At 40.4% G+C, this 25,505-nt stretch overlaps 1 protein-coding gene and 1 non-coding gene across 5 annotated transcripts in view; one reads left to right on the top strand and one right to left on the bottom strand.

Moving 5' to 3' along the window:
- The window catches only part of CACNA2D4 (calcium voltage-gated channel auxiliary subunit alpha2delta 4), a 2,573,275-nt gene that overhangs the window by 998,006 nt on the left and 1,549,764 nt on the right, over positions 1 to 25,505 (top strand). The window lies entirely within an intron of this gene.
- On the bottom strand, positions 24,541 to 24,648 carry LOC122816019. Its single transcript, XR_006367029.1, has one exon. It is a non-coding gene; the product is annotated as a U6 spliceosomal RNA (small nuclear RNA).

Genomic DNA, 25,505 nt, shown 5'->3' with positions numbered 1-25,505 from the left:
CCAAAATCTCTTTAACTCCAGACAGATTTTTAAGTCCTCTTTGGAAAGGTTGAGCTGTCCATTTTCTGAGAGTTGTACATTCCCAAGTCCAGTCTGATTATCCTCATGTTTGCTGGTCTGTGATGCAGCTGTGCCCAAGGCTGCAATAATTTCTGCTTTAGTAAGGTTGGCATGCACCAGTCTCTTAGTTTGGCACATCTCAGCCAACTGTCAGCTTGCCATACTCCTCTGCTGATATCCTTGCCTACTCTCTCTAAGCTAACAAAAACAAACTATTGTGATGTGAAACTCTGAATGTTCACTGTGTGGCTGATTGAGAGTACAAACACCATCCTTAGTGACCACTGTTTACAGGTTGCAGAAATTAAATATCCACACCACTGAATCCTAATATGTAGATATCCCACCACTGACACCAATTAATATGTGACACTCCACCACTGGCCCAGTAATCAAGGACCCTCAATCCCCACCACTGGCAACAGTGGGAGATGTACACATTGGGGGGATGACAAGTACACAGACAGAAAAGTGCAATTTCCCTTAAGAGCACACTGAGACCACAGTTAGTCTGGGGCTGGTTTCTCCCTCTTTCTCCTGATCCCCAATAAGACTCCCCACTGGCAAAGCTATAAGATTGAGATCTCAGCTGAGTGGCCAAGCCAAGACCACCAGCACTCTCTCTGTCCAACCAGTGCTTTGTGCCCCTGCCCAAGTAACTGACACACACACACACACACACACACTTTCAGGTTTGATTTACACACACACACATGGGAAAGGCTGGCACAGGTTTGCTAGGTATGCCTCCTTCTTCCCAGAATATAAGGTAGTTTTTACTGCCACCAGCCGCTTCTTATCAGCTACTTTAAGGCCCTTAGCAGAGGGTGCCCAGTCTTACTGTTACTATTAATCTAAATGTTAGTTTGACCAAGAGCAAGGCTTTTTGGAGTGGCCCACACAGTGTCACCAAATAAATATGGAAGCACTCTCAGAAAGTAAAATATGTGTAGGCAGACCAGCCACAATTGGAAGGTTTGAATATATTTAATAATAAATAATAAAAGAACAAGAAAATACTCGGTAAACAATCACAGTCACTTTAGAGTTCAAAATCACAGGAAATATTTAAAACAACATTGCAGGACAGTCTCAATTAATAAAAACATCTAAGCTATACTTCACTATATATTTCTAACTATATCTAAGAGAAATTACTGTTCCCTAGACTTACCCATAGCAAAGCAAGATAGATGTGGTGAGTGGGTTTCCCAGCTGATGTTAAGTCAAAGACAAAATGCACAGTCTCTCTCTCTCTCTCTCTCTCTCTCAGAGAGTTCTTAAATTAATATTATAAATATTACTGCTGGGATACTTGCAGCATGACATCTCTTGTCATCTGACTATCCCAGTTGAAAACCATTGATTTTAGCATGTACCTGTGAAAACTCATATACTATAGATCTTTTGGCAAATGGTGGAAGTCATAAAGTAATTTACATTCCTCCACATTTAAAGACAATACAAAAAACGTCTAGTTCTAGACATTATGTCTCCTGTTGCACTGAAACTGAAAAATAACATATCTTTTCTTACATGATTATAAAATAATTTAATTTCAACTATTTTTTCTGAAGTTTTGCAAGTTAACCTTCTATGTCATTCTAAGGGGATCCAGTATCTGTCTGCCTGGGATGACATGATTGACAGACCACGATGCTTTGCCAGAGATGACCTGCACCTGTCACCCTTGGGTTTCCAGATACTGGCTAAGGCTCTTGCTACCCCTATAGCGCCTTTTTTAGGCAAGGTTCAAATGACAAATTCACCACCTTAACAGGTACAAGCAAGCAAAATCTGAGGGTAATGCTACTCAAAGCTAGAAGGCTAAACCTCAAAATGCATTACTCAAGGCACTCTTTAAAATGGAGAACATTGACATCTCTGCAGTGACAGAGACCTGGTTCAAGGCTCCAGAGAGCACCCCTGCATTATCAGGCTGTAATTCATACCACACCTTTCAGCCACCTAACCTAGACTGAAACACTGAAAGCAGAGGCATGTCCATATTCATTAATGATATCTACACCTCCAGGCTAGTTGTTCAGCATAATGCATTCGAGATTATCCAAGTACAGCTAACTCTGGCAAGACTGCAATCAAAATTGTTACTTGCTATAGAGATCCCCCACCATGCACCAGGATTCCCACTCCTCATTTCTTGATACACTGAAAAATATTATGGTACAACCCAGCACCCTAATAATGGGTGATTTAAACTACCCCACCATTAACTGGGAAAACTACTCATGTACCAACACCTTTGCTCAACATTTTCTGGAATTCATAAATTCCAATGCCTTGGATCAACTTATCCACACCCCCACCAGGGGCAGCAATATCTTAGACATGGTCATTGCCAACATGGGCGACTGGTGTTCCACACTAGAGGTCAATTCCTTGTTGGTCAGATCCGACCACAAGCTAATCACGCTAGACATCCACATGCCGCCCCCACCCCCATTAGGGAAACCACCGTAAAAAATTTCTACAAAGCCAACTTTAAGCTTCTTAAGACAGAAGTGGCAAACTTCACAACACCCATGCAGATGGACAATAGAGGTACAACTGCTGAATCCTACACAAATGCACTTTATAAGCACTTACATGAGTGCATGATCGTGCAATCCCTAACAGAACGAAGATGCTAGCCTCCAAAAAAAGGAATCTAATCTGGTGTTCCCCTGCCATAAACAAACTCTACAACAGAAGAACAAAATTGTTGCAAAAAAGAGTAAAATCCTATGATTGGAGGAACTCCCTCGTCAGCCTCAGTAAGAAGCTGAGTTCCCTCATAAAATCCTCCAAAGCTAGTTACTATAACAAAATCGCCACTGATTCTAAAGACAACCACAAAGCATTCTATAGCTATATCAAGAATCTCAATGGCAACATTCAGATCTGCTCTGAGTTACAGCACAATGGCACTAAGTATACAGAACCAACTGATATTGCCAACATCCTGGCAGACAGGTTCAGTGCTAACTTTACCCCCCTCTCACCCACTAAAGGGCCCATCTCTATACCGGAAGAATGCAACATTCCTGTAATCACGGCTGCACAGGTAAAAACCACACTCTCCAAAGCCAAGAACATAGCATTCATTGGACCTGACATCATCCCAGGCTGCATTCTACATGAACTGCAGAAAGAAATGGCATCCCACCTAAGCACCATGTTCAGTGATAGCCTCACCTTAGCTTTGTACCCACTGAATGGTGCAAGGCAACAGTTATCCCACTCCACAAAGGGGGAGCCACCACTGACCCCAGGAACTACTGCCACATTAGCCTAACGAGCCTGGTCTGCAAGGCCATGGAATGTATCATCATGGATCATATACACAAAGACATTGGTAATCTCTAAACTCTGGACCCCACCCAGTTCAGGTTTGTAAAAAGCAGATCATGTCTCCCAAACCTGATAGACGTCTTTGAAGCAGTCACCAAAGCCGTAGACAAGGGTAAGGTGGTTCACACAGCCTATCCAGATCTTGCAAAGGCTTTTGACACCATCCCCCACTCTGTAATTATAGATAAACTCACTAAACTAGGTCTAAATCCCTATGTCACAAGATGGGTTGCCAAATGGCTCACTGACAGTACCTACACTATGAAAGTAGCAGACTCCAAATCTGACTTCAGACCAGTGACAAGTGGAGTACCAAAGGGTTCAGTCCTGCATCCTCTCCTGTTTGGTATCTACTTTTCTGAAGTACAGGCTAACACAGAAGGTCTTTGGCTAATGAAGTTTGCAGATGACTGCAAACTAGGAGCCATAATCTAAACACCTAATGATGTGGACATCCTATAAAAGGGCCTCACGGAGACAGATGCCTGGTGTCAAAGTCATGGCCTCAAGCTCAATGCCAAAAAGTGCATTATCATCCCCTTTGGTAAAAACTCTGTACCCATGAGGTACCACATAGGTGGTAGTCTTCTTAACACTGAAAGTGTGATGAGACCTTGAGAAACAGGTGGACAGTAGTCTCTCCTTTGATAATCACATTGCCACAGTAGTCAGGAAATCCTTTTACATGGCACACCTCATCACAAAAAGTTTCTCATCCAGGAAAAAAGAGGTCATTGTTCCCCTCTACTCGTCACTCATTAGACCCATTATAGAGTACAACGCCTCTTTTGGTATGTACCTCATGAGACATCTACAGCAACTGGAAAGGCTGCAGAAATCCCTCACAAAGAGGATTACTGGCCTTAAACAGATGCCCTTTGCAGACCGTCTCAAAAAACTCCAGCTTTACTCCATCACATATCTCCTACTCAGAGGCAATCTCTGCCTAACATACAAAGCTATGTAAAACCCAGAGCTGTTGGACATGCTCCACTTAAAGAAATCCCAATCTTTCCAAGCTACACGCTCTAGGGACCTAAACCTTGTCACTACAATAAACAGAACATGCTAAAGGGATAGCTTCCTGTCCCAGAGACTTCCCAACTCTGGAACAAACTACCTATCTATATCAAACAAAGCTCCTCATTAGCACTATTCAAGAAAAATCTTGATGATTGGATGGGAAATAGGAAATTCACCCCGGGATCACCTCTGTGGCTCTGCTCGACAGGAGCACAGGAAAATCATTTTCTTGGGTGGCGAAAGCCAGGGGGCCTTTTTGGCTAGGCTTATATAGGTCCTAGGGCCAATAGCCTAGTACCTACCTATGAACCCATGTGCCAGCTCCCACAGTTAAAACATATACATTTACACAGTTACAATAGTTTATATACATTTCTGTTCTTTTCCAGTAGGGTACACTGTGAATATATCTTTAAACTGAGTACTCTACAACATATAGGTTCATAGGTTCATACTAGGCTATCTGCCCTAGGGCATTTATAAGCCTAGCCAGAATGTGTTTGGCTTTCGCCACCCATTTTAAATTTATTTTGCTATGCCCTTTTTCGAGGTTAGTATACTGTGCCTGTGTCTAACAGTGACACAGAAGTGATACCCGGGGTAAACCTACGATCTCCCATCCACTCATCAAGATTCCTCTTGAAGAGATTCAATGAGGGACTCTGCCTAACCTGGACTGGGATTTTATTCCAGAGTGAAGGGAGCCTCTGGGTTATGAATCTGTCCCTCCAGCATGTCCTATTTATTTCAGTGCTGAGGTTCAAGTCTCTCGAGTGCGTGGCTCGATGGGATTTGGATTTTCTGAGGTGCAGCATGTCCATTAATTCCGGGTTGGACATGGCTTTATACATCAGGCACAGATCACCTCTGAACAGGCGGTATGCCACTGAGTAGAGCTGGAGTTTCTTTAACCGGCAGCATATGGCATCTGTTTGAGCCCTTTGATCCTCTTGGTGAGGTACTTTTGGGGTCTTTCCAGTTGCTGCAGGTGTCTGGTAAGGTACATCCCAAAAGGGGCATTGTACTCAATTATGGGCCTGATGAGGGATAAGTAAAGAGGCACGATGACCTCCCCTGATCTAGATGTGAATCCCTTCATGATTAGGTGGGCTATATAAAATGTTTTTCTAACCACTTTGGCCACGTGGTTGTCAAATGAGAGATTGCAATCAACTTGGGTCCCCAGGTCCTTAATTACTTCTTCTGTACTTAATGGATTACCACCTATGTGGTAATTTGTGGGCACTTTGTTTTTGCCAAAGGGATGACTATACACTTTTTGGCATTTAGCTTGAGGCCATGGCTCTGGCACCAGTTGTCTGTTTCTATGAGGCCCTTTTGGAGGATGCTTGTGTCGGCTGGAGAGTCGATTATGGCGCCCAGTTTGCAGTCATCTGCGAACTTGGTCAGCCACAGTCCTTCCGTGTTGGCCTGTACCACCGAGAAATATATACCGAACAAGAGAGGTCCCAGGACTGAGCCTTGTGGGACACCACTTGTAACTGGTTTGGAATCTGACATGGCTGCAGCAATTCTAACCATGTGGGTTCTGTCCTTGAGCCAGTTTGCAATCCATCTAGTGACATAGGGGTTTATATTTAAGCTGGTGAGCTTATCTATAATGCCCGAGTGGGGTATTGTATCTAAGGCTTTTGCGAGGTCCAGGTAGGCTGTGTGGACCACCTTCCCCTCGTCAATGGCCTTGGCGACTGTTTCAAAGAAATCAACCAGGTTTAAGAGGCAGGATCTGCCCTTAACAAAGCCGAACTGGGTAGGATCCAGTGTCTGTAGGTCCCCAATATCTTTATTTATGAGGTCCATGATGATCCTTTCCATAGCTTTGCAGACCAAGCTAGTCAGGCTTATGGGGCGATAGTTTCCAGGATCCATTGAGGCACCACCTTTATGGAGAGGGACCACTGTTGCTGTACGCCACTCTTTGGGCACATATCCTGTAGTAAGGCTGAGATTGAACAGTAGTTTTATGTTTGGGTTTAGCTCTTCTTGGAGTTCATGTAGGACGCAGCCCGGGACACTGTCTGGTCCCATTGATGCTGTGTTTTTTGCTTTGGAGAGGGCGGCTCTTACCTGAGCATCTGAGATGTCAGGGGGGCAGCACTCTGCTGGGATAGATATTTGCTCTTTTGGTGAGGGGGGGGGGGTTTGCGCTGAACCTGTCAGCTAGGATGTTGGCAATGTCTGTGGGTTCATTGTATTTTTTGTCATTTTGGACTAATTCTGAGCATATCTGGGAATTACCACCCAGGTTCCTAACATAACTAAAGAAAGCCTTGTGATTATCCTTAGTGTCCTGTGCAATTTTTCTCTCGAAGCTGGCCTTAGACAATTTTATGAGTGCCCGTAGTTTTTTGCTAATACTGATCAGTGATGCCTTCCCTTTTTGGGATTTTGCTTCCTCCTTCTATTGTATAGTTTGTTTATGGCTGGGGTCCACCAGACAAGATGTCTGCCTTTGGAGGATTGGGTCTTGGTTTTATTAGGGATCGCATGATCCGAGCATTCCTGAAGGTGTTCATAGAATGCGTTTATAAAGGATTCTGCAGTCTGGGCTGTATTTTCCACAGGCCCGGGGGCTTTGAAGGATTCCACCTTGGTTTTGAGGAGTGTGAAATTTGCTTTAGAGAAGTTTTTCACTGTGGTTTTCTGTGCAGGGGGTGGGGTCGGGATGTGAATATCCAGTGAGATTAGTTTATGGTCTGATCTTACCAGTGAGGGATACACTTCTGGTCTGGAGCATAGAGTCCCCATGTTGATGATGATCAGGTCCAGTATGTTTTCCCCTCTTGTGGGAGTGGTAACAAGTTGTTCCATAGCATTTGAGTTTATAAATTCTAGGAACCTTTAGGCTAGGGTGTTGGAGCTAGAGTAATGCTCCCATTCTATGTTTGGGTAGTTGAAGTCGCGCAATATAATGGTGTTTGGAGAGACCTTCATATTTTCCAGTGTTCTCAGGAAGGCCGAGTGGGGTTCCTGGGTTTGGGAGGGTGGTCTGTAGCAGGCTATAAACTGGAAGGCAGTTTTACCCACTGTTAGTTGCACATGGATAGTCTCTGATGCTTCGTGCTTTGCCACCAACCTGGAGGTGTGGGTATCTTTGATGAATATCGATACTCCCCCTCCTTTTGTGGTTCGGTCCAAGTTTTGGGGCCGAAAAGCATGGTATGAGGTATAACCTGGTAGTGCTGGGGTGCTCTCGGGAGCCCTGAACCAGGTTTCTGTTACTGCACAGATATCGATGTTCTCCATGCTAAGGAGAGTTTTGAGTGCGTGCATCTTGAGGTTTAGACTTCTGGCGTTGAGTAGCATTACTCTTAGTTTCTTATCCCTTGTGATACCTATGGAGGTGGGTTTGTCTTTTGAGCCTTGCCTAAAAAAGGCACTATGGGGGTAGCAAGAGCCTTTGCCAATATCCGAAAGCCCAGGGGTGACAGGTGCAAGCAGTCCCTAGCAAAGCATCGTGGCTTGTCGAGCATATCATCCCAAGCTGACAGGCACTGGATACCCTTTGAATGACACCAGTACTTAAGCCAATTGTTGAAATTGATCATCTTGTCTTCATATTGTGGCATCATTCTTGGTGAGGGTAAGATGCTACTCAAGGTCAGGGACATACCGGTCTGGGCTACATGCTCAGGGAGCTCCTTTATGTCTCTCTTCATGTAGTCCAGGGAGGTACGTCTCAGGTCATTCACACCAGCATGGACAATGACTGAGTCATATTTGTACTTGCCTTGGAGTGACCTGAGTGCTTGTGTTATGTGGTGGATCCTAGCGCCTGACAGGCTGCTCACCGTGACCCTCTCCTTGTTCAGCCTGGTGAGCCGGACGTCAGTGTGCCTGACGATAGAGTCACCTATCACAAGTCTATCAGGTGTGTTGTTTAGTCTTAAGGGCTGTGACTGTTCGGCACACTGGCTTTGTGAGATCTTCAGCATACATCTGTACAAACCATCTTATATGACATACAGTTCCAATACATTTGTAACACAAGCTTGTAGCTATGTCAAGACTCTAAGTGGCAACTTGCAGATATGCTCTGAGCTAGTGCAAAATAGCACAAAATATATTGAACCTACTGATATTGCCAACATACTGGCAGATAGATTCAGTGCAAACTTCACCCCCCCCTCTCACCCCCAAAAGGGCCCACAACAATGCCGGAAAAGTGTAGTGTCCCAGAAATCACAGACGCACAGGTGAAAACAACCCTTTCAAAAGCCAAAAGCACAGCGTCAGTGCGGCCAGATATTGTCCCAGGCTGCATCTTGCACGAACTACAGAATGAACTAACCCCCCACCTAAACACACTGTTCATCCTCAGCCTCTCCACAGGCTACGTTCCCATAGAATGTTGCACAGCAACGGTTATTCCACTCCACAAAGGAGGGGCCACAACTAACCCTGGTAACTATCGCCCCATAAGCCTAACTAGCCTGGTCTGCAAGGCTATGCAGCGCATCATCATGGAACTCATTAACAAAGACATTGGGAACCTCCAAACATTTGACCTGACCCAGTTCAGCTTTAAGGGCAGATCATGCCTACTAAACCTGATTGACTTCTTCGAGACAGTCACCAAGGCCGTAGACGAGTGGAAGGTGGTTCACACAGCCTACCTTGACCTCGCCAATGCTTTTGACACCATTCCCCCACTCGGGAATTATAGAAAAACCCACCAGCCTGAATATAAACCCTTATGTCATGAGATGGGTTGCCAACTGGCTTACAGACGGAACTCACATGATAAGAATAGCGGGCTCTAGGTCTGACTCTAAACCAGTGACAAGTGGTGTCCCACAAGGCTCGGTCCTGGTACCCCTACTGTTTGGCATATACTTCTCAGAAGTACAGGTAAACACAGGAGGACTATAGCTATCCAAGTTCACTGATGACTGCAAACTGGGAGCCATAATTGACTCTCTGGTTGACACGGACATTCTCCAAAAGGGCCTTACTGAGATGGACACCTGGTGTCAAAGTCATGGCCTCAAGCTAAAGGCCAAAAAATGCATAGTCATCCCATTTGGGAAAAACAAAAACACCCATGAATTACCACATAGGTGGCAGCCCCCTTAATACAGAAGAGGCAATAAGAGATCTGGGGACCCAGGTAGATAGTAATCTCTCCTTTGATAATCATATTGCCAAAGTAGCTAGGAAATCCTTCTATGTAGCCCATCTAATTACTAAAGGTTTCACATCTAGAAATAAAGAGGTTATAGTGCCCCTCTACTCGTCACTCATCAGACCCATCATAGAGTACAATGCCCCATTTGGGATGTACCTCACAAGACACTTCCAACAGCTGGAAAGACCACAAAAGTACCTCACCAAGAGGATTACTGGCCTCAAACATATGTCCTATGCAGCCCGACTTGAAAAACTCTGCTTGTACTCAGTGGCATATCGCTTACTCAGAGGTGATCTCTGCCTGACTTACAAAGCCATGTCCAACTCAGAATTGATGGACATGCTCCACCTAAATAAATAAAACATACTGGAGAAATAGATTCCTGTCACAGAGGCTCCCCATGCTTTGGAACAAAATTCCTAACTATATTAGGCAGAGCCCCTCGCTAACACTCTTCAAGAGAAACCTTGAAGAGTGAATGGGTAACAGAAAATACACCCCTGGGATCACTTCATTGGGTCTTCTTGACAGAGGCTCAGTTAATTAATCAATGGGATGGCAAAACTGACACATTCTGGCTAGGCTTATAAATGCCCTCGGGCAGATAGCCTAGTACCTACCTATGAACCTATATGAATCACGCTGATATTCACAGATGACACACAACCATTTATAAAATTCCAGATAGCTGTGCTGGCAGTATCTTCCTCTGTCACACTTCTTTATAAATCATATTAATATTCAAATGGCATATAATTATTTACAAAATTCCAGATAGCTGGGCTGGCAATATTTCCTTTTGTGACAGGGACAAGGGCTTTAAATATTACTCTTATAAACTTAGAAAGTTGCTAGAATAACAGGATTTGCGTTAGCTTGCTTTTTATGAAAGATATGAAGTCAGAAACTCAAATGTCTGTTTTTATTTAATGACTTCAGTCATAAGTCATTTGCCAGAAATCCACAAATTGTATGAGGAACAGACCAAAAATATGAGGCAAAAGATCTGAACATTCTGTGAAAAACTGGACAGTTGAGAGCTGTGCTTGTCTGTTGTGCTATCATGAAATTTAGTGAATTGCACTTAGTATGCTAACATTGATCTTTGGAACTGCAGAGACAACTTATAAGTAGAAAATATGTGTTTTTCACTTTGAGAACACGAAAACCATTTTGTGTGTGTGTGTGTGTGTGTGTGTGTGTGTGTGTGTGTGTGTGTGTGTGTGTGTGTGTGTGTGTGCACACGCATGCATGCGCATGAGTACATAACATGGGTGTGTGTTTGTGGATGTCCTTTCTACCAAAGTGCAGAAATCTCAGAAAGATAGGTACAAGATTGTGGGGTACAACTTCCTGCATAGGGTGGTGGGATCTGTGTTTCTCACCAAAAATCCAAAGTGTAATACACACATCCCAGAATTAAAGTACCTTTTCTTTCTGGTATGTTATTAATAGGCCCTTCATTCCGAACAGATCTTGAAACCTACAACCTGAACTTCCTTTGAGAGATTTTCAGTAGTACATTCACTTCCATTGGCAGTGTGGGGCGACACTACACAGGAAAATAATTGCACTTCACATTTAAAGGAATCTTAAAATACTGCAGGACTATGCAGGCTAAAAATCTCTGGGTAAGTGCACCATTATGACCCGATGTGCCTTTAAGCATAATTTGCCTTAATGAGCATTTTTCTAAAAAACGAAGAGTTTGTAATATAGTAGGTTTTCACAGACTGGCATATTAATGGTAAGAATACTCTAGTTAAGTAAAAAGGTAATACAAATCTCAGTGAGGAAAGCTTTAATGGCATGTATAATGCTGTCACTGCCCTAAGAACTTTCAGACAGTATGGAAACAGTTTAACAGATGAGCAATAGAACAGATAAGAGGAACCATGAATTTTTATCTAATATCCATATTCCATAGCAGCTGTAATGTAGCATAAGCGTAATTAGGTATTAGCATTCCATATTCCAGTGGCAGTATAGTAATGCCATAAAACTGTTGGTATTAATGATTTAGTTTTTTAATACTCCCCATAGTTTAATTTCTGCTAATTTGTTTCTGAGGATGTTTTTTTTTCTTTTCATTTTAAAATATTCATTGTTTAGAAGCTCAATTAATATACATTGCCTGAACCCATTAGTTTATATAAAATTATGCCTGGAAAGTTCAGGGATAAGTATTTGATGCTCTTGCAAGAAATTTGCCTGCATCATAATCTAACATATGAACTGATTGACCCTTCACATATATAGTAAACATCATCAGAATTATACAGTCATTAAGATAAAAACTATGAATGACCTGCACCCAGCAAACCTGGGTTTCATTCAGATAGACTCCTCTTAAATACTTTGTGGTTGTAAGCAACTGATTTTCACAACAGGGAATTTCCAAGATGCAATCAGTTGTGCAAAATAGGTTTTACATAGCTGTAAAACTAAAAACTGTAATTATTGAGAAAGTCAATAAATGCTTTGAAACAATAATGTAGCTGGCTCTGAGTAATATATTGTAAATCTTAATAGGCTTAAAATATGCAAATGGCAACACTTTGGGCAGTTATCTCAACATAAAAAGATAAAGCATTGAATACCTATTTATGACGTGTCTACTGTTGGGCCAAGAACTTGGGGTTAACATTCAGCTATAATGAAAGTTACAGAATGATCTTTGGTAATTTATTATGAAACCCCAACATCAGCATGAATGGTGACACTCTTTCTGTTGCTGAAAGTGTGAAGGACTAAGTATCATAATTAACAAACATTTTCAGTTAAGGAATGTACCCTTAATATAAAGGCAAGCGCAATGAGGCAGATGAGACTTCTCTTTAAATTCATGGGATCAAGAGACATCGATAGTCTAGCAAATTTATTTATCATATGGCTGCTGCTTGAGTACATTGCCCTTTTTGTATTTAAAATCTGATGGAAATAAATTCTCTTAAAATGGTTCATAGAAAATTTTCTTAAAAAAATGTATTTGTAAGAGGTTTTCCATGCAGTGGTAGATTAGTTAACTGTGCCTAGTTATTGTAAGTTCTCACCTGATAAGGGTTAAGTTATGTTTGGCATTTTGAGCTTTAGAGCATGATGTATAGATGGTTGATCTCGGACTTGAGCTGTCATTTTCTTCTGGAAATATAAGAACATGTGACCCATTATGTGTAATTCCCTTTAATAATCAATTACCTTTAATAAGACTGTTACCAGAGATAGATTTTTTGTATAACTAATTTGAAGATTGTATATTTTTTTGCATAACTGATTTGAAGATTGTAGGATAAAGTGCCATCTTTTGTTAGAAAACTACGTTTAGATGATTGGATGAATGTGTCTAAATATTGTTATAATAAAAAGGAGTCTGCATTTCTTCATGGTCTTCAGATGTAAACTCAGTTTGAATAAACTAACTGACAATATTTTCTGTGTAAGGAGCATGCCCTCAGATTCTTAACAAGTTATTTTAGATCACTTTGTTTCCCAGTATCATATCAAATCAGTTCCAATAAAAGGTGCACTTTGTGATCAGCCTGGTGAAAATCTAACAAAGCAGTCATACTTTGCACAATGTGATAATGTGTTTTAAGACTGTGAACGTTTAATTTCATGAAGCAGTGATCTCATTTAGTTTGATGTTTGCTTCTGCACACAGTGTAAGCAGTTTATTTGATAGAAAACCTGACATAGGGTCTGTAGGGAATGGACTTGTAGCAGGTGTAGTCATAATGTATAACCGATCACTAAACCTAAAACTCCACTCCACTCTGTAACCCTAAACTCGACCCTCACTTCCTAACCCTAAACTCTCTATTCCCTAAACTTAAAGTTTCTAGTTGCTCCTTAACCCCAAAATTCCACATTCCCTATACCTAAATTCCATTCCTAATCATTGTCTGAAACAATAAAAATACACTTCCACCCCCAGTGCCTCTATAAAATCCCTATTCATTGCTTTTACATAATGTAATATCTGCAGACCCCCACCCCAAAAATCATATAGATTTAAGAAATGAATTATTTGATTATTTCCAGTCACCATTAGTACCTCAGCTAACAGTGACACAAAATGTCTAAGTCTACTCTAAGTGCCTGAGTTCCAGGAGCTCAAAGACCACCATCTTATAGCCAAGGACTCAGGTGTCTTGTAGCTTGCACAGTCTACTGCTCATGCTCAGACAAGGTGTGGCATCCTTGTGAAGAGAGTAGAACTGATGCTCCTTGTCACCTGAACACAAGTATAGTAGCCATGGAGAGGCATTGGGGGTGGAAGTGTATTTTTATTGTTTCAGACAATGATTAGGAGTGAGATTTAAGTATAGGGAATGTGGAATTGTAGGGTTAAGGAGCAATTAGAAACTATAAGTTTAGGGAATAGAGAGTTTAGGGTTAGGGAGTGAGGGTTGAGTTTTAGGTTTAGTGAGCAGTTGGGAACATTAGATTTGGGGGATAAGGAGTGGAGTTTTACGTTTTGGAAGCAATCAGGGACTTTAGGATTAGAGAGTGGGAGGGGAGTGTTATGGTTAGGGTGAGGTTTTGGGTACGAGTTTTAGGGTTGGATTTAGGGCTCTGGTAAGACTATGCAGTTCAGAAGGGATGAGTGGTGGAAGGACTAAGTAAATATATAGGACTGGGTAGATGGGAGTTAGGGCACTTTCTATGTGGAGCAGGTAGCAGTGATCAAGTGTGTTCCAAGCTACTAGCCTCTAAGTTCTTGTAGCAGACCCTTCTGTTAGGACCTCTATTACCATGTTGACAGGGCTGTTCATCAAACACCCTTACGTCGACACATGTACACCGAAATACCTAAATGTTGAACGGCCGCAAAAACTATGTTTTTTCCCAGGGAAACAAATTGCTGGGCCAACAATAAACAAAACAAACCGACAGACACAATGAAGTGGGGGGTTTTTCCCCCACACCTCACCTACTTAAATATACCAACTCCAAGATCGTACTACAGTGGAGGAAATGGCAAATTCCTGACAACGGTCCAGCGATTTTTTTCCCTGGGAAAAAAAAGATCACTTTTGTGGCCATTCAACATTTAGGTATTTTGGTGTACGTCTGTCGACATACGGGCATTTGGTGAACAGCCCTGTCGACATGGTAATATAGACCCTTCTGTTATTGCATAGTTTTCCACAGTTCTATTGAACACCTTCTCTTAACATTACACTGTTTATTGGTTACCCCCAGTTTCCTCAATTTAAAGTAATCTGTCAGTCCTAATTCTCAAATATCATTTTTGCTATTACTAGTTTTATCATCGGCATAATTCCTTAATGTTATGTTTTCTTGATGATATTTTTAATGTTTTTTTTTGGAAATGTTTCAATCCCAGTGTATATTTTAATTACTGGCATGGCAAACACAGAAAGTTTGTCTTAAAATAAAGTTGTTTTTTTCTGTGTAAAATATAAATTGTCTGCCATCTCCTCATAGCTCACCACTAGAACTTCTTAGGTCAAATGTGCTACCCCTACAAAAATACTTGCTTAAAACTGACTGCTGTTCTTCTTTCACACACTGTGGATCCGTGTTTTGTCCCTTGAGCCTGACTCTGAGCTAAAAGTACAAAATTAGATTTATATCTACCAGTTTTATTGCAGTCTGTTGGGCATTTCAACTCCTGTCCTTAAAGTGACAATCTGTGATATTTTGTACCAAATTGTCTACCTGCAATCTCTGGCGACTGCCTCATGAACAGTGGCAGTGATACTCTACTCTTCTCCCTTGAAAGGTAATTGTACAGGTATTACATCAAATTGCCTTCTTGTTAGGCAGTTTTCAACCACTCATATAAATGTGATACCGTGAAAGAATGGGCGGGGTTAACATATGGGTAAAAACTTTAAAACACAACAAAGAAAAGGATTTGTATTTTTACCTGATAGATACCAATCTCTTAATGCAATTACTGATTTTTTTCTGCATTTCAGCTTGGCACTTATTTTGACAGCATCTGATGATTACAATAATTTTCACGTTTAAGATCTACGTCAAAAGCATTTCATAAACTGAACACTTGTATATTGATTATGTCAAATTATTTTTCTACAAGTATATAACAGTTCTATTGATTTTAGTCATCAGACACTTTGAAAAACAACAGCCTATTGAAACAATGGGGCAATATACTGAAAACCAGTAAAGTTGTGAACTTGCATTTAACTTTATTTATGTAGTTTCACTGAATTGAGAATGACCAATATTCTTGCTGCAAGCTTATGCTTCAGCCATTCCTTAAAATCATCTCACAGCTCTGGTAGCTGTCATTATTTCATATCTCAGTCTGAGTAAAAGCAACTATTCATATGCCTAACACCTGACAGCTGTCACTTTTTGTGTGTGAAGCTAGAGACCATTCACCATTTGACAAGCGAGTGCTCGCCTTGTAGCATTTTTATATATATTGTTCATTAAATCATACTCAGGACAATGGGTGATAGATAAAGGGGAAGCCTCATGAAAGACAGCACCAGCAACAGCTAAGAATGCAAAGAATGTAAAGTCATAGGTTACTAAAACCTGAGTCTATACCTCACTGGGTAGGTACAGAGTTGGGAGTAAGAGCCCTTCTGGTTTTACCCCACTTGTATAATATTGACTGCCAATGCTTTTGAGAACAACATAACATCTGCAGTTGATCAAATAATGCTTCAATAATAAATAGTACTGCTGGGGGCTTAAAGATGAATTATACAATGCACACGTAGAGCACAATGGGTCCGATCTGCAAGCCAGAAACAGCAATACTGCTGATATTTGAAAGCAACATCATGATATTAACAAGTGGCACTGCAACATTACAGAACATAAAAGTAATAAGTGCATCAGTCCTTCTTTAACATCTGCTCCTGTTACTCCCAAATCTTAAAACCATTCCATTGCCATCTTTACTAACCCCCTAAATTAAGTGTCAGTCCACCTGTTGCAACTATTTTTCTGTACTTTAAATTATACTATTACCTGTAATGCAGCAAGTTCTGTGTATATCTGTAATAGGTTAAGCGTTTGTATGTGTTTTGTGAGACACCAACATCCCATCCAAGTTTTTCTGCTTTTCCTCTTCCCACCTTGCCTGTCGGGTTGGGTTACTGTCCCATCACCAACCCAAGCCAACTACAAGAGAAAAATACATACAGTCTTATTGTAGTAAACAAACAGCATGTCCCCAATGCCAGAGTATCTGTGTATTTTGAAATATACAAGATCCATGTGGTATTTGATCAGGACATGAGATTTCTCCAACATTTATTAATTTATTCTATTTTAATATGTTTACTGGGGTAGTGCAGTGATCATGACCATCCATTTGCACATATTAAACATAAAAAGAGAAATAATCCCATAGCAATATGCAATATGTACATTTGTACAATATGAATTACATAGGAACAATTGATGAGCACAGCCTGAGAGGAAAGAGAGAGAGAGAGAGAAAACATTGTTTAGAATTATGTGAATGAGTTAATGAGGGTACAGAAAAAGAGAAGGGGGGATGGGGTTGCATGATATTGTGATATAAAGCAAGATCTGAATGATGGGGTTAGGTGATGTTGGATATGATCAATATCATAGGTACGTAAGGGGAGAAATGGTTCTTGAGGGCGCTCACTATAGTATAATGAGAAATAGAGGCATATTTCTGATGACTGAAAAATAAGCATTCTAGTACCAGTGTACAGGAAAAAAGGAGATATTCATAACTGTGGGCAGTACAGAGGTATCACACTCAACACCTTAAAATATGCTGATAAATGAATTAGGGATCTTTTGAGTTGTTGTGTAAGTGTATGACATTCCAGTAAGTGTGGGCATCTGTCCTGAGATGGACTAGCATTCTACACTGGCAGCTTTCTTTCAGTCAAACAGAATCCATTTCACTAAATTAAAATGTACTAGTCTTTAAAATATTAAAAACAAATGTTGTGAGGATACTAAAACAATTTTAATGCATTTTTGTGAATTTTATTGAAATGTTTGCACATGGAGCAGTTTGTGTCATTTCCAGGTCATAACAACAGAAAATATATTTTATAAAATATAATAAATCCTCAAAAATACTTCATTAAATGACTTAGAATGAGCTATGTTTTGCACTTGCAAAGGAAAACATAAAAATATAAATGACAAAATAAAAACCAAACTTGAACAAGACCATGTCTAATTAACAATATATAGGAGCAATAAGCCACAGCTGGATGTGAGTTATTGCATAGTATTATCGTGTCTGGTATGGATGAGGCAGATGGCTTTGCCTTGTGCCTCATTCTTCCGACAGGCTTGAAGTTATTGCACAACAACACATATCCCACAATGCCTTACTGCTTAACTGTTGCTTTTATTGTATAGAATAGTACAGGCAGCAACATTCCCCAACCAAACTCACTCACATATACACACGCATGTACGTGAGCACAAAGACACACACACACACACACACACACACACACACTGTACAGCCTAGATGAACTGGATTTACATCCTAAACCTTTGTAAAACTGCCAGCTCCCTCACCAATCAACACTTAAAAAGACAATATGAAATACTAAATACAGAATCTGTCAGAAATTCAAATTCACCAGTTTCCCATTTGAGCAATAAACTGTCATCAGATTGGTACCTACTTGAATTCAGCCTCTTAAAATATAATCTCCCGAGCAAGGGAGCCCGCAGGATTTTTTGCAGGGGGGTGCAAACCCAGAGCCCCACCCACATAGCTCACCCCGCCCCCTGCCAACACAGCCCCGCCCAAGTCCACCCACCCAAGCCCCGCCCACACAGCCATTCCAGTGTCCCATTACTTGGCTATTTCTCCCCATTTACTGTAGACACTATTCAAATCTGTGTGCATACTGTGTTATGCTTTAGTTCTACAATGATTACAGGCAGTTGGATTTAAATTTACAACTTTTATTTCAAACATTATAGCCCAAACACTGAGACATTTACTAAACCTAAACAAAGCAATAGTCTTGCAATGAAAACAGACTTGGCATTAAAGCTATTGAAACCCACATTCAAAGAAAATGCATCTGGCCAGTGGCAGGTTATTTACCTTTGAACTGTTTTCAAGCAATAGGCTCCTTAGCACCCGTAGGGGCCATGCAAAAGTTATTTGATTTACCTGATTGTATTAATTATAATATATAATTGAATTATATCCCTGATACAGCAACACTTGTATATTTCAGTGTTTCTACAAATTCAGTGCCTGCTGCCGTCAAAGAATAAATTGCCTATGTTAAATTAAAAAAATGGTAAGCTGGTATATTGCAATAGAAAATGGATGACAAGCTGAAAAACAGGTTCATAGTTAGGCATCTCATCCAAAGGAGGACATCCTGAGGACTGCAGCATACAAATGTATATGCTGTAGGAATAGAACCTCAAGCCTTTACATTAAGATGCAAGTATTCTACTTGTGGTGCTATAGACTTGGCATGAGCAGCAGTGAACTTTGCTTCCCTTAAAACTCACAGTTCCTTGAAAATGCACTTGAAAATTCCACCTGCTAACTCTAACTTGGGCATTTCACTTTCTCTCTCTCTTACAAAGATACCACACCCCTCAAGGCTTCACCCTTAGTGCAAGAAATCTTGACAAAGCCTAAAATAAATAGGGACAAATTATAAATATGGCTCTCAGAAAATTGCAAGAGTAACAGGATTTGTGTTAGTATGCATTTTTCTAAATGACATGACATCTAAAACTGAGATGTCTCATTATTTAGCAACTTCAATCCTTTTAAGAGGAATATGGGGCAAAAATCTGGACAGCTGAGGGGTATGCTACCTCCCTCATACACACACCAAATAATTCTGGTCAGACTTGAATTAGTTCTGGGAAGGTTGCACTGAACGGCACCGTGCTTGATCTGAAGTGGGTGAAATCCTGGTAGCTAGTGATTGCAGCTCAGCAATGTGGAGCATTAAAGCATTTTAGCAGAGCATTGTTTCATCACTACCTATTGTGTTTGCACATAAGCTGTAGTTATTTCAAACATTTGCCTTTTTTTTGATTACTACAGAGTACATTTACCCACCAGAGCTATTGTGTTTTGACTTCATTGTGGAGCTAGTTGTTGCAGGGCTTGGCTTTTAAGTAAGGTAGCAATGCTTATTTACCATATACCATTAAAGCCACCCAACTACAAGTGTACTAACACACAGACACTGCTATAAGACACTGGTCTCCAATAAAATGTAATGAGCTTCTGAAAATACTGTAATCCTGTCCTTTTATTACAAATACTGTCATATGCATTTCAATACCCAAGGCTTATACATTATCTAGCTATGTAAATATTCTCTGCATGGCAACGAAAAGGCTTTCAATGCTAGCAATTCTTTAACAATATGCTTACTAAAGCTTACTTGCATCTTACAATCTCCGACAAGCTTACCTGATTTCATTAAACCATGGCTACTTAAACAGAGCAACAGGACACTGTGATAGCATGCAGTTCCTGAATAATAAGAAGCATAAATCAACAGTATAAAAATCTGATAGAAAACCAGAACATTTTGCAAAATCAAGGACAGATGAAAAGCCACGGTCATATTTGTAATCTGCCTTGGATGGGGGAATACTCTGCACATACTGCATAACTGCTTCTTGCCTTCCTTGGACACATCCCGAGCCACTACAATGGGGACTGGGGCAAAATCAAGGACAGATGAAAAGCCACGGTCATATTTGTGATCTACCTTGGATGGGGGAATACTCTGCACATACTGCATAACTGCTTCTTGCCTTCCTTGGACACATCCCGAGCCACTACAATGGGGGCTGGGGTGCAATAAGTATGTCATAATTTGAAGGCTCTGACACTCCTACCTCTCAACTTCAGAGCAAGAAATCTGGACAAAGCCATACATAGAACTAGAAGTGGGACACAGGCCCAAAATTAAGGCCAATTTTTAAATATTGCTCTTATTAACTTAATAGAACAGGTAGATCTTGCATTAGTACAAATTTTCTGAAGGGTATAAAATCTGAAACTCAAATGTCTGCCATTATTTTCTAACTTCAATCTTTAATGACTTGCCACTAATTTGCCAGAAACCACAATTTTATGAAAAACAGACCAAAATGTGATGCAAAAATACCTGTCAAAAAAGGGACACCTTTTTAATATTAACAGTTAACTTGAAGCAGCTAACAAAATAAGAGCATCCACATGCATTTCTGAAATAAAGGTAACTGATCATTACAGTTATAATTGTAAACCCTCCACATTTTCTTCCAAAATTGCCATTTTGGAGGAGGCATTATTAGGGGAGAGCAACATTTTGAGCCAGAATTGGGGACAATTGAGATGTTTGGATATTCCTAATCTACAAAGTGATTTGCACGTACCTCTCAACCTCTTAATGCAGGAAATCTGAACAAGGCCAAATATATTGGGGAACAGAAACACTACTAAAAAACAGTCTTGCATTAGCATGCATTTTTCTGAAGGTTATGACATCTGAAACTCAATGTCTGTCATTTAATGGCTTAATTCCTAAATGATTTGCTAGAAAACCACAACTTTTGAGAAACAAACCAAAAATAAGCAGCAAATATCTATTAATTCTGCAAAGATATGGACAACTGAGAGGTATAGTTCAACCGGGGCTGTCTGAGTTTGCTACCCCCCTCACAAAATCATGGTCAAATGGAGCCTTCCCCCCGCAGCCATTCCAATGTCCCATTCCTTGGTTATTTTGCCCCATTTACCATAAACACTAATGTGCATACTGCTTTACTTCTGCGATGATTTAGGATTTCATTTGAAAGTTATTTTGCATTTTACAGCACAAACCCTAATACATATCTGTTAAAGCAATGCAGTCTCAATGAAAATAGACTAACATTAATACTTCTCTGCCCTTGAAACTCACATGCATTGAAACAGCACCGAAACCCACTTTCAGAGAAAATACATTTTGCCAATTGCAAATATTAACTCTGGGCTGTCTTCAAAATCATAGGCCCCTCGAACATAACATACACATGCTCTTTGATACACCTTCCTGACTGTATTACATTATATTCCTTGTACAATACAGTTGTTAAAGGGCATTTTAAATTTATTGTTTTGAAAATTTTTCCAGTAAACAAAGAAACAAAAAGCATCCACCAATGACAAAATTGCCCAATTCAGAACATTTCCATCATAAAGTCTACTCAAGTCCACCAGTATCAGTAAAAAATACACAATCTCTGTAGTAAAATCCACATTGAATAAATTTGTAACTAATAGAGGTTGCTGCTAGCAAACACTTTATATGTCATTGTTTAATCTACAAATAAAGTGCCGTTACCCTTGAAGAATAAATTGCCTTTGTTGCATGCAGTAAAATGAAAAGCTAGTAATACCGCAATAGAGAATGGATAGCAAACTGTTAACAGGTTCATAGTTACTAGGTATCTTTGCCAAAAGGACTGCAGCATCCACCCCCTTTACAACACAATACAGCATCAGCAATGCATTTACCTACTGCGGGAGTAGAACCCACAGCCTTCAGCATCTAAAGCAAGTACACTATCTGTTGTGCTATTAATGTAAGCAGACTAAACATAATCAGCACTAAACTTTTGCTCCCCTGCAGCTCTCAGCTCTTTGTAAAATCTACTCGACACTCAGCTGTATCTCTGAACTTTGCAGCACAAGAAATCTGGAAAAAGTCGAAATTTATTGGGGGGGGGGGGCCAAAGGCCAAACAACAGGGACACATTTTAAACATTGCTTGTATAATGTTCGAAAGTTGCTAGAATAAAATGCTGCATTACCACCATACATTTCACTGCCACGACTTGAACCCAGGGGACCCCATGCAAAAGTCAAAGCAACATACCACTACGCCAAATCAGCTGTTTTGTGAAAGAGGAAGACTGAAACTTTACCATTTAGTGAATTCAGTTCTCACCATAGCACAGCTGTCAACCTCTTAGCACAAAAGACCTGAACAAAGCCAATAATGGGTGACTACAACCACCAAACATTCAGTGAATTCAGTTCTCACCATAGCTCTCAACCTCTTAGCAAATAACACCCGGACAAAGCCAGTAATGAGAATATAGCCCCCAAACATTTTCAGTGAAATCAGTTCTTACCATAGCTCTCAACATTAGCAAAACCTGGATGAAGCCAATAAATACCTGGATGAAGCCAATAAATACCTGAACAAAGTCAATACTGGGTGAATACAGCCCCCAAACATATTCAGTGAATTCAATTCTTACCATAACTCTCAACCCTAGCACAAAACCTGGATGAAGCCAATAATGGGGGGAATACAGTCCCAAACACAGGGATACATTTCAAATATCCATCTTGTACACTTAGAAAATTGCTAGAATAAAAGCTTGCTTTTGTTACCATACACTTTCTGAAGAAAAGAAGTCCAATATTGAAATGTGTCCATTTACATTTATTAACCAGGAAAGTCTGACTTTGAAAACAAAAAAGCTAATTTTTTTAGCAGAGGCCCAGGGAGAAACACTCCAGACAGCCAAGAATATAACCAAATAATAACACTTAACTGTCAGGCAACAAGGACACAAATGCAGAAACCACAGATTTTATGAGGAACAGAAAAGGTATGAGGGAAAATCCTGAAATATTTTTACAAATGGTGGTGGGTAGGGAATTCAGGCTCTTGCCACTTGGGCCCAAGGTACAGGGTTCAAGCCTTATTCTCTACCCACCACCATGTACACCTGGGGCATTCTACACAGACACACACACACACACACACACACACACACACTACCTGAACGGGTCCCATCTTTCGTTCCTGCATAATCCGTCTGTCCTGAACGGGTCCCATCTTCCGTTCCTGGCTGCATAATCCGTCTGACCTGAACGGGTCCCATCTTCCGTTCATACGTTCCCGCTCAAATATCCTGTCTATGCTTTCGCTTTCACATAGCGATGATGTCAGCCCATCTAATCTAGTTCCCGTGATGATGTCAGCACGCCTACCCGCGATCTTCTTAAAGAAGAACGCACAAAAAAATAACACTGTTTGAAATGCTCAGCCACAAAAAAAAAACTGTTTGAAATGCTCAGCCGATTCCAGGGGGGTGCAAGTGCACCCCCTTGCACCTGCCTGCGGGCGGCCTTGCTCCCGAGTCTGTAAGGGACCAAAGTCTTCATGTTGTGGTGTCTTAAAGAAAGACATCCTAGAGCAACAATTTTATTAAAAAATAAAATGAAACTGATATGCAGAGAAATATCAGTCATGGCTGTATCAACCTGTTTCAAGTTTTATTTGCAGTAGCACTAAGAACTGTAGTATCTTAAATGCTGATAAGGGACTGTTTTGTCTAGATCACGTGGGGAAGCAGACAACAAAGTGTTTTTAGTTTACTAGCCATGGAGTTTTTCTGAAAAATAAACTAAGTCTGTACGTGTAACTACGTATTCTACAGATGAGTCACTCAGTCTTCCAAAATGTATTTATTAATTTCCATTTCATTTAGCAGGGTAGTTTGACTGAGCATAACTGCCCTTTTCCAGTGGAGTTCCAGGGAGTCAGATTTTACACAGACAGTTGTGAGCATATAACTCACAACTTGTGATACTAAAGCTTAAAAGATGCATGTTGAATATATACAGCAGTAAAATAACATTTAACATAGAGTATACAGTATTCAAACTAAGTACTAGCTAAAAATAATGGCATGCATGTAGAAGGCAGTTACACATCTGCTACTGTACACTTTGCAATTTTATTGTTACAATTCTGTTGAAAGTAAATATGGGAAATGTACTGCACTGTAAGGGCAATGTGGAAGTCATAGTTATAGGAGGGAACATTAGAGTTTGTTACTGATAGAACTGTAATGTTAGCATTTAGTATTTCTTCACACAATGAAGCAACAGTGATAATTCCAAGAGATAATTAGTCAGCTACATTAAATCTAAGTTAAGTCACCTGATGAGGTAGGAATAGTTGAATTTTAGCTGTGTAAACTATATCATTCTTGTTCAGGGGTTATGCTAATTATTTTCTGTATTGTTTCAATTTTAGTACATGTGCTCCCAAAACAAGCACAAAAAAGCAGATGGTACTATGGTCCCATCTGAAGGACAATACACTCAGAAGTGCAGCACATCCCTTATGCTGCACTGCAGTATTAGCACTCCATCTACCTGATGCAGGAATAGAACCTGCAGCCTTCTGCACCAAAAGCAAGTGTGCTACCTGTCACACTACTGACAGTACAGGCAAGTCTGTTTGCTGGATTTGACTAAATGCTCAAACTTTGTGGTTGCTACATATTTGTAGATTGCTCCTTTCCCCAATGTGTAACAATCTTGGAGTTAGATGTAATAAATACAGGTCTTGTACACTCATAGTAAAATGTTTTTTTCTCTGATTTACTTTCTTCACCAAATGTTATTTTTATTACGTCCCTGGCAAACATTGCTCAGTGAAGAAATAGCTGAAGGTGCAGTTTTGCATTTTCTGCTTTGAAAGTGCTGACCCTAAAACCTGTCTATATTACATGATGCACAATGACGTATCATAAATGTTATGCAGTAGTTACCAGGCTGGGAAGTTTTGTACTGCTGAGGCTGTTACTTTCCCATCACTCTATTGCTCATCAAACTACAAGCAGTAGTTTCATAGTGAGGGAACCACAGACAGGGAATGCTTTGCACTGGTATCAGTGACCTAGTTTGTGAGAATCGATTGCGTAGTGCTTCATGTCCAAATATTTTAAGAAACTCTAATTTCAGGACTAAGAAAAAGTCTTCTTTCTGCATATTTCCAAGTAGTTAGTTAAATGTATGGGAAATGTCCACTCCACATTCTTACTGCATATTAGCCTTAATTTCATCACTGTTTGGAACTAGGTCACCCACAGAGCTTTCTGCCACTGTACATTTTTGTCATTTGCTTAGAAG

Source organism: Protopterus annectens, chromosome 11.part0 (genome assembly GCF_019279795.1).
Source record: "Protopterus annectens isolate FY-2018-M chromosome 11.part0, PAN1.0, whole genome shotgun sequence".
Lineage (NCBI taxonomy): Eukaryota > Metazoa > Chordata > Ceratodontiformes > Protopteridae > Protopterus > Protopterus annectens.
The sequence above is the reverse complement of the archived record's forward strand: the minus strand, read 5'-3'. Positions and strand labels throughout refer to the sequence as shown.